This window comes from Micropterus salmoides, unplaced genomic scaffold, assembly GCF_014851395.1.
Source record: "Micropterus salmoides isolate LMB-PRFRI ecotype aquatic unplaced genomic scaffold, ASM1485139v1 Ms_hic_scaffold_17, whole genome shotgun sequence".
Classification (NCBI taxonomy): domain Eukaryota; kingdom Metazoa; phylum Chordata; class Actinopteri; order Centrarchiformes; family Centrarchidae; genus Micropterus; species Micropterus salmoides.
Genome location: NW_024040817.1, coordinates 10,516,651 through 10,534,608, shown reverse-complemented (window position 1 = coordinate 10,534,608; position 17,958 = coordinate 10,516,651). Strand labels below are relative to the sequence as shown.

Sequence of the window (17,958 nt, the reverse complement as noted above, 5' to 3'; positions counted from 1 at the left end):
GCCGATATTTAGAGAGCAGGCTGGCCTCACAGCGCAGAGCACAATCTACATGTTATCTTAGCCACTACAGTGTGGTTTTAGATGGACTTTTTTAGTTATTAGTGAAATAGCAAAGTACAATGGAGAGCAGGAATTCATTAACTGGTGGCATTATGTTCTTGATAGAATGATTTCAATCTTGATGAAAACCCAATGGAACTCTACTTTTGGCGCTACGTACAACCATCATCTATCCTGTCATGTTGTCCTCTGACCTTAAAAACCTGCCCCGTGTGAGGCTCGAACTCACGACCTTCAGATTATGAGACTGACGCGCTGCCTACTGCGCCAACGAGGCCCAAAAATGTGAGATTTTTGATTCAGATGAAATTCCGTTTCAACTCTACTTTTGGCGCTACGTACAACCATCATCTATCCTGTCATGTTGTCCTACTGCGCCAACGAGGCCCAAAAATGAGATATTTTTGATTCAGATGAACTGTCACAGTTGCAACTGTTGATTAACTTAGTTTTTGGAAATGTCTGCCGACTGTGCTAAAGAGGCAGCTGGAGCTCGTCTCACATATGTAAAGGTGACCGGTAACAACAACACAGCAATAGATGTCGACCCATATGTGTTTTTCAATGGCCAATGCCGATATTTAGAGAGCAGGCTGGCCTCACAGCGCAGAGCACAATCTACATGTTATCTTAGCCACTACAGTGTGGTTTTAGATGGACTTTTTTAGTTATTAGTGAAATAGCAAAGTACAATGGAGAGCAGGAATTCATTAACTGGTGGCATTATGTTCTTGATAGAATGATTTCAATCTTGATGAAAACCCAATGGAACTCTACTTTTGGCGCTACGTACAACCATCATCTATCCTGTCATGTTGTCCTACTGGTACACATATGTAAAGGTGACCGGTAACAACAACACAGCAATAGATGTCGACCCATATGTGTTTTTCAATGGCCAATGCCGATATTTAGAGAGCAGGCTGGCCTCACAGCGCAGAGCACAATCTACATGTTATCTTAGCCACTACAGTGTGGTTTTAGATGGACTTTTTTAGTTATTAGTGAAATAGCAAAGTACAATGGAGAGCAGGAATTCATTAACTGGTGGCATTATGTTCTTGATAGAATGATTTCAATCTTGATGAAAACCCAATGGAACTCTACTTTTGGCTCTACGTACAACCATCATCTATCCTGTCATGTTGTCCTCTGACCTTAAAAACCTGCCCCGTGTGAGGCTCGAACTCACGACCTTCAGATTATGAGACTGACGCGCTGCCTACTGCGCCAACGAGGCCCAAAAATGAGATATTTTTGATTCAGATGAACTGTCACAGTTGCAACTGTTGATTAACTTAGTTTTTGGAAATGTCTGCCGACTGTGCTAAAGAGGCAGCTGGAGCTAGTCTCACATATGTAAAGGTGACCGGTAACAACAACACAGCAATAGATGTCGACCCATATGTGTTTTTCAATGGCCAATGCCGATATTTAGAGAGCAGGCTGGCCTCACAGCGCAGAGCACAATCTACATGTTATCTTAGCCACTACAGTGTGGTTTTAGATGGACTTTTTTAGTTATTAGTGAAATAGCAAAGTACAATGGAGAGCAGGAATTCATTAACTGGTGGCATTATGTTCTTGATAGAATGATTTCAATCTTGATGAAAACCCAATGGAACTCTACTTTTGGCGCTACGTACAACCATCATCTATCCTGTCATGTTGTCCTCCGACCTTAAAAACCTGCCCCGTGTGAGGCTCGAACTCACGACCTTCAGATTATGAGACTGACGCGCTGCCTACTGCGCCAACGAGGCCCAAAAGTGTGAGATTTTTTGATTCAGATGAAATTCCGTTTCAACTCTACTTTTGGCGCTACGTACAACCATCATCTATCCTGTCATGTTGTCCTACTGCGCCAACGAGGCCCAAAAATGAGATATTTTTGATTCAGATGAACTGTCACAGTTGCAACTGTTGATTAACTTAGTTTTTGGAAATGTCTGCCGACTGTGCTAAAGAGGCAGCTGGAGCTAGTCTCACATATGTAAAGGTGACCGGTAACAACAACACAGCAATAGATGTCGACCCATATGTGTTTTTCAATGGCCAATGCCGATATTTAGAGAGCAGGCTGGCCTCACAGCGCAGAGCACAATCTACATGTTATCTTAGCCACTACAGTGTGGTTTTAGATGGACTTTTTTAGTTATTAGTGAAATAGCAAAGTACAATGGAGAGCAGGAATTCATTAACTGGTGGCATTATGTTCTTGATAGAATGATTTCAATCTTGATGAAAACCCAATGGAACTCTACTTTTGGCGCTACGTACAACCATCATCTATCCTGTCATGTTGTCCTCTGACCTTAAAAACCTGCCCCGTGTGAGGCTCGAACTCACGACCTTCAGATTATGAGACTGACGCGCTGCCTACTGCGCCAACGAGGCCCAAAAATGTGAGATTTTTGATTCAGATGAAATTCCGTTTCAACTCTACTTTTGGCGCTACGTACAACCATCATCTATCCTGTCATGTTGTCCTACTGCGCCAACGAGGCCCAAAAATGAGATATTTTTGATTCAGATGAACTGTCACAGTTGCAACTGTTGATTAACTTAGTTTTTGGAAATGTCTGCCGACTGTGCTAAAGAGGCAGCTGGAGCTCGTCTCACATATGTAAAGGTGACCGGTAACAACAACACAGCAATAGATGTCGACCCATATGTGTTTTTCAATGGCCAATGCCGATATTTAGAGAGCAGGCTGGCCTCACAGCGCAGAGCACAATCTACATGTTATCTTAGCCACTACAGTGTGGTTTTAGATGGACTTTTTAGTTATTAGTGAAATAGCAAAGTACAATGGAGAGCAGGAATTCATTAACTGGTGGCATTATGTTCTTGATAGAATGATTTCAATCTTGATCAAAACCCAATGGAACTCTACTTTTGGCGCTACGTACAACCATCATCTATCCTGTCATGTTGTCCTCCGACCTTAAAAACCTGCCCCGTGTGAGGCTCGAACTCACGACCTTCAGATTATGAGACTGACGCGCTGCCTACTGCGCCAACGAGGCCCAAAAGTGTGAGATTTTTTGATTCAGATGAAATTCCGTTTCAACTCTACTTTTGGCGCTACGTACAACCATCATCTATCCTGTCATGTTGTCCTACTGCGCCAACGAGGCCCAAAAATGAGATATTTTTGATTCAGATGAACTGTCACAGTTGCAACTGTTGATTAACTTAGTTTTTGGAAATGTCTGCCGACTGTGCTAAAGAGGCAGCTGGAGCTAGTCTCACATATGTAAAGGTGACCGGTAACAACAACACAGCAATAGATGTCGACCCATATGTGTTTTTCAATGGCCAATGCCGATATTTAGAGAGCAGGCTGGCCTCACAGCGCAGAGCACAATCTACATGTTATCTTAGCCACTACAGTGTGGTTTTAGATGGACTTTTTTAGTTATTAGTGAAATAGCAAAGTACAATGGAGAGCAGGAATTCATTAACTGGTGGCATTATGTTCTTGATAGAATGATTTCAATCTTGATGAAAACCCAATGGAACTCTACTTTTGGCGCTACGTACAACCATCATCTATCCTGTCATGTTGTCCTCTGACCTTAAAAACCTGCCCCGTGTGAGGCTCGAACTCACGACCTTCAGATTATGAGACTGACGCGCTGCCTACTGCGCCAACGAGGCCCAAAAATGTGAGATTTTTGATTCAGATGAAATTCCGTTTCAACTCTACTTTTGGCGCTACGTACAACCATCATCTATCCTGTCATGTTGTCCTACTGCGCCAACGAGGCCCAAAAATGAGATATTTTTGATTCAGATGAACTGTCACAGTTGCAACTGTTGATTAACTTAGTTTTTGGAAATGTCTGCCGACTGTGCTAAAGAGGCAGCTGGAGCTCGTCTCACATATGTAAAGGTGACCGGTAACAACAACACAGCAATAGATGTCGACCCATATGTGTTTTTCAATGGCCAATGCCGATATTTAGAGAGCAGGCTGGCCTCACAGCGCAGAGCACAATCTACATGTTATCTTAGCCACTACAGTGTGGTTTTAGATGGACTTTTTTAGTTATTAGTGAAATAGCAAAGTACAATGGAGAGCAGGAATTCATTAACTGGTGGCATTATGTTCTTGATAGAATGATTTCAATCTTGATGAAAACCCAATGGAACTCTACTTTTGGCGCTACGTACAACCATCATCTATCCTGTCATGTTGTCCTCTGACCTTAAAAACCTGCCCCGTGTGAGGCTCGAACTCACGACCTTCAGATTATGAGACTGACGCGCTGCCTACTGCGCCAACGAGGCCCAAAAGTGTGAGATTTTTTGATTCAGATGAAATTCCGTTTCAACTCTACTTTTGGCGCTACGTACAACCATCATCTATCCTGTCATGTTGTCCTACTGCGCCAACGAGGCCCAAAAATGAGATATTTTTGATTCAGATGAACTGTCACAGTTGCAACTGTTGATTAACTTAGTTTTTGGAAATGTCTGCCGACTGTGCTAAAGAGGCAGCTGGAGCTCGTCTCACATATGTAAAGGTGACCGGTAACAACAACACAGCAATAGATGTCGACCCATATGTGTTTTTCAATGGCCAATGCCGATATTTAGAGAGCAGGCTGGCCTCACAGCGCAGAGCACAATCTACATGTTATCTTAGCCACTACAGTGTGGTTTTAGATGGACTTTTTTAGTTATTAGTGAAATAGCAAAGTACAATGGAGAGCAGGAATTCATTAACTGGTGGCATTATGTTCTTGATAGAATGATTTCAATCTTGATGAAAACCCAATGGAACTCTACTTTTGGCGCTACGTACAACCATCATCTATCCTGTCATGTTGTCCTACTGGTACACATATGTAAAGGTGACCGGTAACAACAACACAGCAATAGATGTCGACCCATATGTGTTTTTCAATGGCCAATGCCGATATTTAGAGAGCAGGCTGGCCTCACAGCGCAGAGCACAATCTACATGTTATCTTAGCCACTACAGTGTGGTTTTAGATGGACTTTTTTAGTTATTAGTGAAATAGCAAAGTACAATGGAGAGCAAGAATTTATTAACTGGTGGCATTATGTTCTTGATAGAATGATTTCAATCTTGATTTTTTTTTGGAAAAAAAATTCAGATTCAGATGAAATTCCGTTTCAACTCTACTTTTGGCGCAACGTACAACCATCATCTATCCTGTCATGTTGTCCTACTGCGCCAACGAGGCCCAAAAATGAGATTATTGAAATAGAAAAGTACAATGGAGAGCAGGAATTCATTAACTGGTGGCATTATGTTCTTGATAGAATGATTTCAATCTTGATGAAAACCCAATGGAACTCTACTTTTGGCGCTACGTACAACCATCATCTATCCTGTCATGTTGTCCTACTGGTACACATATGTAAAGGTGACCGGTAACAACAACACAGCAATAGATGTCGACCCATATGTGTTTTTCAATGGCCAATGCCGATATTTAGAGAGCAGGCTGGCCTCACAGCGCAGAGCACAATCTACATGTTATCTTAGCCACTACAGTGTGGTTTTAGATGGACTTTTTTAGTTATTAGTGAAATAGCAAAGTACAATGGAGAGCAGGAATTCATTAACTGGTGGCATTATGTTCTTGATAGAATGATTTCAATCTTGATGAAAACCCAATGGAACTCTACTTTTGGCGCTACGTACAACCATCATCTATCCTGTCATGTTGTCCTCCGACCTTAAAAACCTGCCCCGTGTGAGGCTCGAACTCACGACCTTCAGATTATGAGACTGACGCGCTGCCTACTGCGCCAACGAGGCCCAAAAGTGTGAGATTTTTTGATTCAGATGAAATTCCGTTTCAACTCTACTTTTGGCGCTACGTACAACCATCATCTATCCTGTCATGTTGTCCTACTGCGCCAACGAGGCCCAAAAATGAGATATTTTTGATTCAGATGAACTGTCACAGTTGCAACTGTTGATTAACTTAGTTTTTGGAAATGTCTGCCGACTGTGCTAAAGAGGCAGCTGGAGCTCGTCTCACATATGTAAAGGTGACCGGTAACAACAACACAGCAATAGATGTCGACCCATATGTGTTTTTCAATGGCCAATGCCGATATTTAGAGAGCAGGCTGGCCTCACAGCGCAGAGCACAATCTACATGTTATCTTAGCCACTACAGTGTGGTTTTAGATGGACTTTTTTAGTTATTAGTGAAATAGCAAAGTACAATGGAGAGCAGGAATTCATTAACTGGTGGCATTATGTTCTTGATAGAATGATTTCAATCTTGATTTTTTTTTGGAAAAAAAATTCAGATTCAGATGAAATTCCGTTTCAACTCTACTTTTGGCGCAACGTACAACCATCATCTATCCTGTCATGTTGTCCTACTGCGCCAACGAGGCCCAAAAATGAGATTATTGAAATAGCAAAGTACAATGGAGAGCAGGAATTTATTAACTGGTGGCATTATGTTCTTGATAGAATGATTTCAATCTTGATGAAAACCCAATGGAACTCTACTTTTGGCGCTACGTACAACCATCATCTATCCTGTCATGTTGTCCTACTGGTACACATATGTAAAGGTGACCGGTAACAACAACACAGCAATAGATGTCGACCCATATGTGTTTTTCACGCTCTTTTAGTTATTAGTGAAATAGCAAAGTACAATGGAGAGCGTGAAACAGAGGAGCAGGAATTCTTTAATTTGGGCCATTATGTTCTTGATAGAATGATTTCAATCTTGATGAAAACCCAATGGAACTCTACTTTTGGCGCTACGTACAACCATCATCTATCCTGTCATGTTGTCCTCTGACCTTAAAAACCTGCCCCGTGTGAGGCTCGAACTCACGACCTTCAGATTATGAGACTGACGCGCTGCCTACTGCGCCAACGAGGCCCAAAAATGAGATATTTTTGATTCAGATGAACTGTCACAGTTGCAACTGTTGATTGAATTAGTTTTTGGTAATGTCTGCCGATTCTGCTAAAGAGGCTGCTGTAGGTTGTCTCACATATTAAAAGTGAGCAATAACAACAACAAAACAATAGTCCTGCTCATATAAACATTTGCAACTATAATTATATTTGTATTCAAATGCACTAATGCATGCCAATTGATTTAAATTTGTTCATTATTGCAGATCTTTTATGTTAATATGGGATTCTATGACAAGGTTTCAGGATCAGTAAGTGTTCAGTCCTTGCTACTTTGATATCAACACCATAACTGTGATGATCTGCATTGCTTCTGACAAAGCCAAGCTGAATGCAATGAAGATATAATGTAAAGATAAGAAGAAAATTAGACTTTTTCCCTCTGAATTATAGCTTTACTTTTGGAAACTTTTAAGTCAAAACAGGGTGAGAACAGAGTTGAAAGGAATATGAGGAAAGCCAGCTCAACTACAGGTGAAATCCATGAGTCACAGAAACACACAATCAGAGAGCGTTGTCTAAATCTCAGCGCATCCTGGAAAGCACAGATCATCCATGTCACAATGTACTGAGTCAGCACAGGCGTTTTGGTAATAGGCTTATGCTTTCTAAAATAGAGAAAGGCAAAGTAAATCCATCCTTTGTACCCAGCCTGATGAATGTGTGGATTTCTCACAATAGATTAATGTCTGTTTAGTGTACATTTTTCTCTTCTCCTTTATTAACCACTGATTCAGAAAAGGTGTTAGTTCATTGCATTTAACCCATCTTAGTTAGGAGCAGTGGGCAGCTATTGTGCAGCCTTCGCCAGTGGTCCATGCCGGCAACCTTCCGGTCTCCAAGTCCACAGACTGAGCTAATGCCATCAAAGACATGGATGATTGCGCAGACAAAGTACCTTGTGATGCGACTTCTATCAATCACATGATTTGATTAATTACACAGCTCTATAGGACAGATGAACATGTGCGTCCCATGCTTCAGGGTGACAGATATACACTGGTTCTGCTCAAGGTTTGTCTTCCTCCTAATTAAGTGTTAAGTGGCCAGACTACTTAAAAGCAAAGTTTTTTAAAAGCATCTATTGCAATGCAGTGAACATGATTATAAAGGTCTCAGTGCTGCATGTCTGAAATATTCAACTGGTCCAAAGAGCAGAGCTTTGACAGCTGCTTTTGATTATAAAAGATAAATAGCTGAAATATTTCACATTGCCTGCAAACCGAGCACAGACACTAAATCATGATAACAGAATTTAGAAATGCCCTGAAACAAAACAAGGCTCCTTTTGTGAGGTAAATCCAAAACATGAAACATGCATTACACTCAATTACTGGGGACAAATGAGGATATCTGTCTTAAAATTCCTCAGATGCAAATGTGAAATCATTTGGCCCATATGAAGATGGGCATAAGCAGATACATAGATGTTCAAAAGGCAAAACTCTGCTCTGTTTTTTCAACTTTCAACTACGCGAGCCATCTGGTAAAAGGAAAACTTATTTTCTCTTCTGACAGAGAGCTGCTGAATTCAACAGCCTGTCTCTGACCTTGCACTCTCTCACACCCTGATCCTTCATCTTGAGCCCAGCTTCCAAATCATTACGTCAAGTGTGTGAGAACTTGTACCAATGCAGAGCCCATGTATGGCATATTGCATTACACTGTTGACATATTTACAGCCATGGGCTTGCTACAGCCTTGTGCTATAGTCAAGAATGTAGTAGTAGTAGTAGCAGTAATGACCCTTTTTCCAATCAATATACAATCAATGAATGCTTGTCAGGCTGAAGTTTTGGCCAGCTACAGCAGCAGTGGAGAGGTAAACATAGAGATACAGTAAATGTGGGTGAACAATGGGACGAGATAAAAGGGAGATAAACCCCCCAAATGATGACAACAGACCCTCAGATTTAAGTATTAAGTTTGGAATAGATTTATGAATATTTACTGGAATAGGGAACTAAAAAAAAGCTGCCCTCTGTATCACTGCCTTTAAAGCACAAGAACTGACCCTTCGCTAAGCCACGCCCCCCTTAGTTATTGTTGCTAAGTCTGACAAACTGTTTGACTCTATAACTGCACTCCCTGGAGAAATATAGAAAGATCTCAGAAAGAAGCCGACAGTTTTGCAGTTGCATTGTGCATTTGAACATGCACAATGCAACTGCAAACATCAGGCTGTCAAACAGACTTAAACTGACGTGAAAATACAAAAAGAAAGCTAGAAAACGGCTCCTTTTGCATAGGAATCAATGGAGCGCAGCCACAAAAGTGTCGGACTTTACTGCGCTGTGATTGGTCAGCTGCGTATTCGGAGCGTGGCTTAGCAAAGGGTCAATTACACAACATAATCTCCCAATACACAGAGCTCCATCCTGTTTAATCAAATATTTCACTTTGTTGTGACTCACAGAGGAGCGATTTTTCCCCAAATAGAGGCTATAATGCTTTTCTAATAATGGTCACAACATCAAACTTAGCCATCTTGAGCTTAAAGCATTTTATTTGACCTAGCAGCCTCAGCTCTGCAGAGGAGAAAAGTGGAAAGGGCTTCACACCAAAGATATGAAGCCTCTAGTGATGACAGGTAGTAAACATTAGGCACCAGCTGGCAGGCCACACCTGAATCAAAATACTCTAGAATGACAAATAGCACACTACAGTGTCCTCAAAAACACATTTGTTTAAAACGTGCATGACGATTAATCCATCTGCACATTTTTAAAATGTTAACACACACTTTTGCCAAGTGAAGCGATAAATTAGTATTTCACTGGGCCAATGCAGCTAAACAGATGCATGCTTACCTCAGACTATAAATGTTTAAAAAGGGGAAGAGATAAATATAGGTTCCGAATACAGACACTGATGCCAATAATCAGATAGGAAGTGTTAGATATCTGATCCATCTGCAAATAATTACTTTTTATAGCACTGTCTCTATTAGACTCTGCAAAATCCAATTTTTGTGCCAATTGTGTTCATAGAATTGGTTTCAAAAATATAATATTTCCAAAATCCCACACAACAAATGCAACTGATCATAATACAAAAATTGCCTTTCGTGGGATAGTAAGCCACCTTACTCCACACCCAGATAAGTTGATTTTTGCATGCATCTGTTCAGTACTACGGTGTCAAAACTCTGAAACCCAGCCAACGTCTCACTTAATCAGAGGTGGAAGATCTGATACAGCCCCTCCACCCCTCTCTGGGATGTGGGTCTTCCCACCATGGAGTCCAGCCATTAGAAGTTGGAGCTGGACCAGTACACTCTGTGGTGAGGGGTGGGGTTGGGTGTCCTGGGTCAGCTAAATCCTTCCAAACCAATCTCAAGCATACCGTACACCACCAGAGGAGGAGGTGATACTGTGGGTGTCATCTACATTCATTAAAATGATATCAAATTCCAAGTGCAGTTGGGGAGTCAGTGGTCTGCAGCTAAAAATAATCTGCTTAATATTGCCACTCCATGGAGAAAATTCAACAGTTAATGAAAGCAAATAATACACAACAAGGTGTCCTGATGTACAAACAATTAGTGATAACCACCAGAGACTGTATAAAAGAAGTGGACGTAGCCACTGTGACATCACCATCTTTGTCTTTTGGAACTGCCAACTTGTCAATCACAACACACCTCTTTCCCTCTCTCTCTCTCTTCCCTCTCTCTCTCTTTCAGGCTGAGCCATCTGCGCTGTACTTACAAATCCTCATATGGATCCTCTTTTTGTCCATGTTATCTGTTTGTGAGGCCATAACATGGTGCAATTTGTAGAAAAACAGAGGGGTTGATGTTTTGAAACATAATTTTTTTTGGCATGAAAATACCCCCCCAACTCCCTCCACATGGTTCTGTAGGTGAACTGTGGATTGATTGCAAAGTGTAACAATCACAGTTTGAGAAAAGGTTTTACTGCCATAACAAGATGACGCCAACACTGGAGGAATTCACAGAATGTGTCAAAATGAAAAATATATTCTGAGGTTCGCTATCCATCAGATCTACAACTGTGAAAGAGTTACAAACAGTTTATTACCAAAGAACAACAAATCCAGTTTGTAGGGCTGTCCCCGACTAAGGATTTACATAGTCGAATCAGAATCGTCAAGTCCTGCCTATAGTCAACTGATAGTCGAATCATGTGTGTTTTTGTGCATGGCGATTACGAGTGTGTGTGTGTGTGTGTGTGTGTGTGGGGGGGGGGGTTACACACGGTAGCTCTGCTTTAATCTTGAGAAAATTTCCAGCTATACGGAGGCTTTTTGAAGACCCTTTTCTCTCTCTCGCCTGTCATCCGCGAGGTAAGGACAACTCGGCACAACACCAGTGAAGCCGGGGCTCAGTTCCTCTTCTGCCACCACACAAAAATGCTACGCCTACACATGCGCACTGACGACACAGGGTTAGGGTTACAATTTTGGATGTATTTACGCACTTTAAAAATATTAATTGAAAGTTTCATTTTAAATGTTTATTTACAGCACTACACGTTGAAATGTAAATTGTAATAGGCTGTATATTGACTTATTGGGAGAAAACTGGTAGTTCTATGTAAAATCAGACGTGCACCAAAATGGCACGATCCTTGTTTCGCTGTGAAGCTTTGACTGTAGCCGTGTTTCTATCAACGTTTTTTGATGCGCATTTTGAAGTATCGCATTAGAAAAGATTGATGGAAATAGCAAAATTCTAAAAACAAATCCTCAATTTCGCAAAAATGTTTTAGTTCCCTTGAGGTTGTTTTTGTTTTGTCGAAAAAGAGTAAATGCGCTAAATGGGAGATGGAAACACTTTTTCCGAAGAAGTTCTGACAAAGCGAACTTGTAACTCTTCACTGATCAGCTGTTTCTGCTGTCGGCATCTTGCGCGGTTGTGCAGAGCTCTGCATACCTGCCGAGAATTTCATGCACCTCGCGGCTAGTAACGCTCATTTTTGCAGAGGTGGATGCAAATCTCGGCAGGTAGTCTTCATCATCTGTTCTGCTGAATTGTATATTCACCTCTTATAGGTCCTTTTCAGATACTTCGCTCTGCACACTGATCCAACGGGGTTATCACCGCATATTTTTGCTGAGTCTCAATGAATGCTACTTCTACTGAGTGTAATAGAATATTAATGACTCTAATCATTCATAAAATAAATATTTCGAATCATTTATAACCATTGATGAACCCCATAAAGGATATTATAGCGTTTAAAAGCATTGGTTGGAGGTCCATGCAATTCTCGGCAGGCATGCAAAACCCGGCATTACACCTGATATTCCCATAACATGCGGAGACATGGCTGGTAGCAACTTGCGCGGTTGAAACATATTTCTGAGGACCTCTCACCATTTTTCTAAGATCAATGGCCATCAGGTTCATGCAACTGGTTTTGTTTCTGGCTTGGAACCGATACATCTTGTTTATTACAGCCATGTGTAATGTCAACTACTGACGTTTTTTGTTTCTTTTTTGCGACATTTGAAAAGTACGCTTAGAATTCGCATGACAATTAGATGGAAACATGGCTTGCAAGATTGACAGTCGAATCAGGCTCCGCCCATCGAAGCATCGAATCTTCGACTCTTCAGGGTCAGCCCTACCAGTTTGTATGGGTAAAGTTACAGATTACTGTGATAAGATGAAGTGAATGAAGATGATGACGTTAATAAGACATTTTTAAAATTCAAGCAGACAATTGACTTTTCTTGGCTCATCATCAACCTTTGAATCCTGATCAAAGTCAAAACATGACAATTTTTGCAGTAACATTACTGCAATTTTGATAATGATCTTATCTTCATAAGTCAATGGCATTCAACTTCCATCAACACCTAGATGAGATTACTCTTTCTTGGCTTTGAAGATTAGATCAAAAGGTGAGACAAAATCAATTCAAATGGTGTTACTGTTTAATCACTGCTACAGAACTGCTCATAGCTACTGCTAAAACGTGGCCGCGGATACGTGGCAGTGCTTCTCAAACTCAGGCACCCTGCTAAACAATGGAGCATATGCCAGCCAGCTCACTACTGACATTCCTGGCATTAGCCCGGCTTACTGTAACATGCCAGAACCAGGGTGTTAGCACTATTGTTCCACACCCCAGGACCAAAGTGAGACCAGGATCTCTGTGTACCCTCATACTGTACATAGGCTGGACTGAGGTAACAGTCAACACCTGAAGCTAAAGGTGGCGCTTTATAAAAGACAGATTTATGATTTGTACTGACTGTTTTTTTATAGGAAATTCATCAAAACCCGAAATACCACAGTGTGCAACTCACTATTTGGTATGAAATTTAAGTCTATTTCTGTATCCACTCACAATCCTTTATAGCTCGACTGTGCAGAGCACTCAGGCAGGATAAAATGACAGTTTGTATTCGACTGTTTCCTGGAGACTGAAATCCCCAGACAGATTTCTCTGCCAGTGACATCATCGTCACAGGCAAATTAGAAAGACATCCTTCATAGTGTCATTGCTATCAGTCAGTATCTTAACAGATGACCCATGGACTGTGACATCTGTATCTCCAAACACTGTGGGAAAGTAAACACTGACATCATACTGTTAAATCAGGTTAATTGTTAAAAACCTCACAGATTCTTTTTCACTTTTGACAATGAGAGTATCTGTAAGGTACAGCAACAGATATACAAATGTGCAGTAAGCGGGAAGACATTTTCTGTAGATATCTAAAGTTAAGACAAACGCCTGTCACGTTATTAGAGTCATGTCTTCAAAGTTGCTAGCTTAGACCATTAACCAAAAAGTGTGTTTTATTATTTTAAGACACATTTTTAGCTTTGCATAGACAGTGACATTTTCCTAAACCATGAGACTGAGCATAAAATTAATTTGCGGAGCTTTCAACCACATCTCAGGGGATGAGGAAGCTCATGGCACGTGGCTGAAAGCTTTTCTGATACAGATTGAGATCAAAATAACTTGGTAGAATTACTATTTTGCAGTCTGGTTACATAATTAATGTCAGCTGTTATTGACTCCCTGGGTTTGGGAAGACACTAATCCTCCGCTCTAACACAAATCCCATCTCAATTACTGCAGCTCTACTCGTTCCTCTCCTGCCCCACCAGCAGACTCTGCCAGGCTGAGTTCACTTTACAGGAGTTCATGGTCGGGACTTGCATTTCTCTGCAGACTTGAAACTGTCCAGCAGAAGAAACCAGAGACACGGTTAAGAAACCAATTACATCTTGATGCAATTTATCGTCAAAGGGGATTTTGACTCAGTGAAAGAATGTGAGATTATTTGTTCCTGCCAGATACAGTGGCATGACCAAAGGAGACTGTGCTGGCAAACTGGTCTTAATGTAGGAACAATGCTGTTTGAGACCCAGTGGCATCAAAGAAGACAGCTGACGCGGTCTTTATATTTTCTCAGATGTGAAAGAATTTTTTCGTGATTTTTCTTCCAGATACTGCAATTACAATTCATGATATTTTTTTTATTGAAGTTTTGCTAAAGATCAATATTCACTGACAGGCTACTTTTGACGGAAGCCGCGTCAAGCAGAACAGAGCAGACGAACCAGGCAGGAAGTCAGACACAGAACGGCATAGAGAATCCGGTTGATTTTCAAAATAAAAACCCCCCTTGCAGACTCCCGATCATACAATTAACACAGTTAAAACAGACCAAAAAAAGAGACAATTTAACCACGTAGCCGACTTACAAGGGCATTATGGAGTTTCCAGCAGCCACTAGCGGTGCGGTTTTAAGATTGCTACCAGTCGTGTGCCCGTGCACGCTTGAACTCATGAGCGAGCATAATCCGGAACACAACCACTTTTATACAGAAATCCTGCAATAAACGCACGAACACCAGCATGCAAGCTGTGGCTTTTAACTCAGACATGTTCACGCTCTGTTACTTCATCGTTCCTGTCTCAGAGGCAGATCAACACCGGCTCTGTAACGTTACTTTATCGCAGCCAGCCGTATATCAGCACAATCCTCCCGGAAAAAAGGCAGAGTGACAGCAGCTATAGACAGGCAGGGAGACAGCTTCACACAATATACTGGAAACTCAGGTAAACCCCCACTGCTACGTTACAGTAATAGTATCAGCTGCAGGTTGAACTAATCCATGGTCGTTACTTGATCACGGTACATTTACTGCATTTAGCCGACGTGCTACATCGTTAGCTCACCTGCTGCTTTCAGTAACTATCTTTACTATCTGTGAATCTGTCACCGGAGGCTCAGCAATGTCAGCACAGCTACATGTATTTGATGATAAGGAAACAGGTAGTGAGCTGGACTGAATATTACAACGAGATTGTGTCACACTTTATAATAGTAAGACCGCAGTAAGTAACTTTACTGTAGTGTTAGTGCATGGCTCTTGTCGCTGTGAATTTGCAGAATTGTATATTATGTGGGTCATGTTAGTTACAGCGACGGAGAGGTGGAGAAGCTGTGTACCTGAGTATTGGTAAAATGACAATAAACCTAACCTGAACGTTACGAAGCAAACAGTGGCAGGTCCGAGCTATTGTAGCGTTAGCTGGCTGCTCCTGGCTGCTCCTGGCTGCATCACTATAGGCTAACAAGGCTAAACAAGGCTAAACAAATCAGTTCACATTTGCTTTTTGCCCTTACATCCTTTCTTACAGGCTAAATCAACTGTGGTACACAGGATGGTAACATGGGTCACGTTAGTTATTGAATTAATGTGGAAAGTGATATAATTTTAACATTAACAACTGCTCGGCATTAGCCGGCGAGCTAGCGTGACTTTATCTGTGTTTCTCCAGCTTTACTAATGCTCACTTTGTTCTTACTCAACATCATCTGAACCTGTTAGGTCTGATGGGCTTCAGCACATAAACCTTTATTGTTGTTTTGTATCCTTACGTGGACCCTGTGTTTTGCTGTCCCCTCATTAAAAGCAGAATAGTGGCTGATGCAAGCAACGGAGAAAACAGGCGTGTGCTTCATTTCTAAGTGAGTTTGGAGCCCAATGACAATAAGGCAATGAAAATTTGATTAATTTCACTGAAAAACTTACATATAGTCCCTTTACCCATAGTAGAAGCACAAAAATCAAGGACAACTGAACAAATAAGCAACATCTGAACAAGTCAGCAAAATCTGACAGCCGAAACACTCTTATTCTGAAATACTTCATGTGGATATGTAACGTTGGCCTGCACAGACCAGAATGGAACGGGCTCACAGAGAGCTGTTATCCGTAGTTGAATCACACAAAATGACAAATTAACAACATGTTAACAACGTGTAGGCTAAACACATTTCAGTGTGAGATGCCGGATAAATCTGCGGCACAGTCGCTTTCTGTATCTGTTCTGCCGTTATCCCACGTTTTCCTCCAGTTTCGTTGTTGTAGTAGTTGTTGTTGTAAAATGTCCACGCGCTGTGCCCACTCTGACTGGTGAGTAGGATCTTAACAGGAGGCGCATGGCGCTTGTGATTGGTGAGCAGATCTGTCACACAAGGATGACAACGGAATGAATTTGTAACTGCATGACCGTTTAAAATGGGTCAGATGCGCTGTATAATTAACCTACATTTTAATCGACGTCTTCACGATTAACTAATCGCGTTCTTTCAAATCACAATTTCTATTTGACAACGATTTACCGTTCAGTCCTAGCGCAGCAGCGTTTTGTAAGTTTTTGGTGGCGTAAGTATGGCATTTAATATGTTTGTTGGACTTTGTTGGACAATCAGAATTGAGTATTCACTGAGGCTATGGTTTTATTTTCAGGGTTATTAGCTTCCATTTTTAGATAATTTCTAATATGCAATTTATTATCATAATATTCCTAGCCAAGTCTTAAGATTTTAAATAGATAATTTATATAAAAATCACATACAAATAGATGTGAGTTGACAGATGAAGTTGAAGTTCATTTTTACAATCATAATTTCAACACAATAACACTTGATGATGAAGCCTCTTGCAAATGCTCTTGCAAATAATACAAAATGCAATCCATACTTTGCTATTTAATTTAAACATCTTTACTTAAGATTTCATTTAACAAGTAATCAACATTTAATGGTTTCAGCATCTCCAATATGAGATTTGCTGCCTATTTTCTTGTTTGATGTATGATAATTTGACTGATCATATGGAAAAAAATATATTTGTTACTAGTTTTTGCCATTAGAAATCTATTCATTTTACAAAAGCTACAAAAACAACAAACACAAAATGGTTTAAGGAAAGCTAAATTTGTGGAAATTCAATGTTTTCACCACACACAGCAGTTATGTCAAATTATTTACATACACACACACCACACACACACACACACATACATGTACTATGCACACTACAGTGGGTACGGAAAGTATTCAGACCCCTTTAAATTTTTCACTCTTTGTTTCATTGCAGCCATTTTCCAAAAATCAAAAAAGTTCATTTTATTTCTCAGTAATGTACACTCAGCACCCCATCTTGACAGAAAAAAACAGAAATGTAGAAATTTTTGCAAATTTATTAAAAAAGAAAAACTGAAATATCACATGGTCATAAGTATTCAGACCCTTTGCTCAATATTTAGTAGAAGCACCCTTTTGATCTAATACAGCCATGAGTTTTGGGAAAGATGCAACAAGTTTTTCACATCTGGATTTGGGTATCCTCTGCCATTCCTCCTTGCAGATCCTCTCCAGTTCTGTCAGGTTGGATGGTAAACGTTGGTGGACAGCCATTTTCAGGTCTCTCCAGAGATGCTCAATTGGGTTTAAGTCAGGGCTCTGGCTGGGCCATTCAAGAACAGCCACGGAGTTGTTGTGAAGCCACTCCTTCGTTATTTTAGCGGTGTGCTTAGGGTCATTGTCTTGTTGGAAGGTAAACCTTTGGCCCAGTCTGAGGTCCAGAGCACTCTGGAAAAGGTTTTTGTCCAGGATATCCCTGTACTTGGCCGCATTCATCTTTCCCTCGATTGCAAACGGTCGTCCTGTCCCTGCAG

General features: G+C 40.9%; 1 protein-coding gene and 9 non-coding genes across 10 annotated transcripts in view; all 10 read right to left on the bottom strand.

Moving 5' to 3' along the window:
- The window catches only part of eppk1 (epiplakin 1), a 137,861-nt gene that overhangs the window by 87,555 nt on the left and 32,348 nt on the right, over positions 1–17,958 (bottom strand). The gene's annotated exons all lie outside the window — the stretch shown is intronic.
- On the bottom strand, positions 265–337 carry trnam-cau. Its single transcript has one exon. It is a non-coding gene; the product is annotated as a tRNA-Met (tRNA).
- trnam-cau lies at positions 1,228–1,300 on the bottom strand. Its single transcript has one exon. It is a non-coding gene; the product is annotated as a tRNA-Met (tRNA).
- trnam-cau lies at positions 1,751–1,823 on the bottom strand. Its single transcript has one exon. It is a non-coding gene; the product is annotated as a tRNA-Met (tRNA).
- On the bottom strand, positions 2,385–2,457 carry trnam-cau. The gene has a single exon. It is a non-coding gene; the product is annotated as a tRNA-Met (tRNA).
- trnam-cau lies at positions 3,017–3,089 on the bottom strand. The gene has a single exon. It is a non-coding gene; the product is annotated as a tRNA-Met (tRNA).
- On the bottom strand, positions 3,651–3,723 carry trnam-cau. The gene has a single exon. It is a non-coding gene; the product is annotated as a tRNA-Met (tRNA).
- Positions 4,284–4,356, bottom strand: trnam-cau. Its single transcript has one exon. It is a non-coding gene; the product is annotated as a tRNA-Met (tRNA).
- trnam-cau lies at positions 5,788–5,860 on the bottom strand. Its single transcript has one exon. It is a non-coding gene; the product is annotated as a tRNA-Met (tRNA).
- Positions 6,884–6,956, bottom strand: trnam-cau. The gene has a single exon. It is a non-coding gene; the product is annotated as a tRNA-Met (tRNA).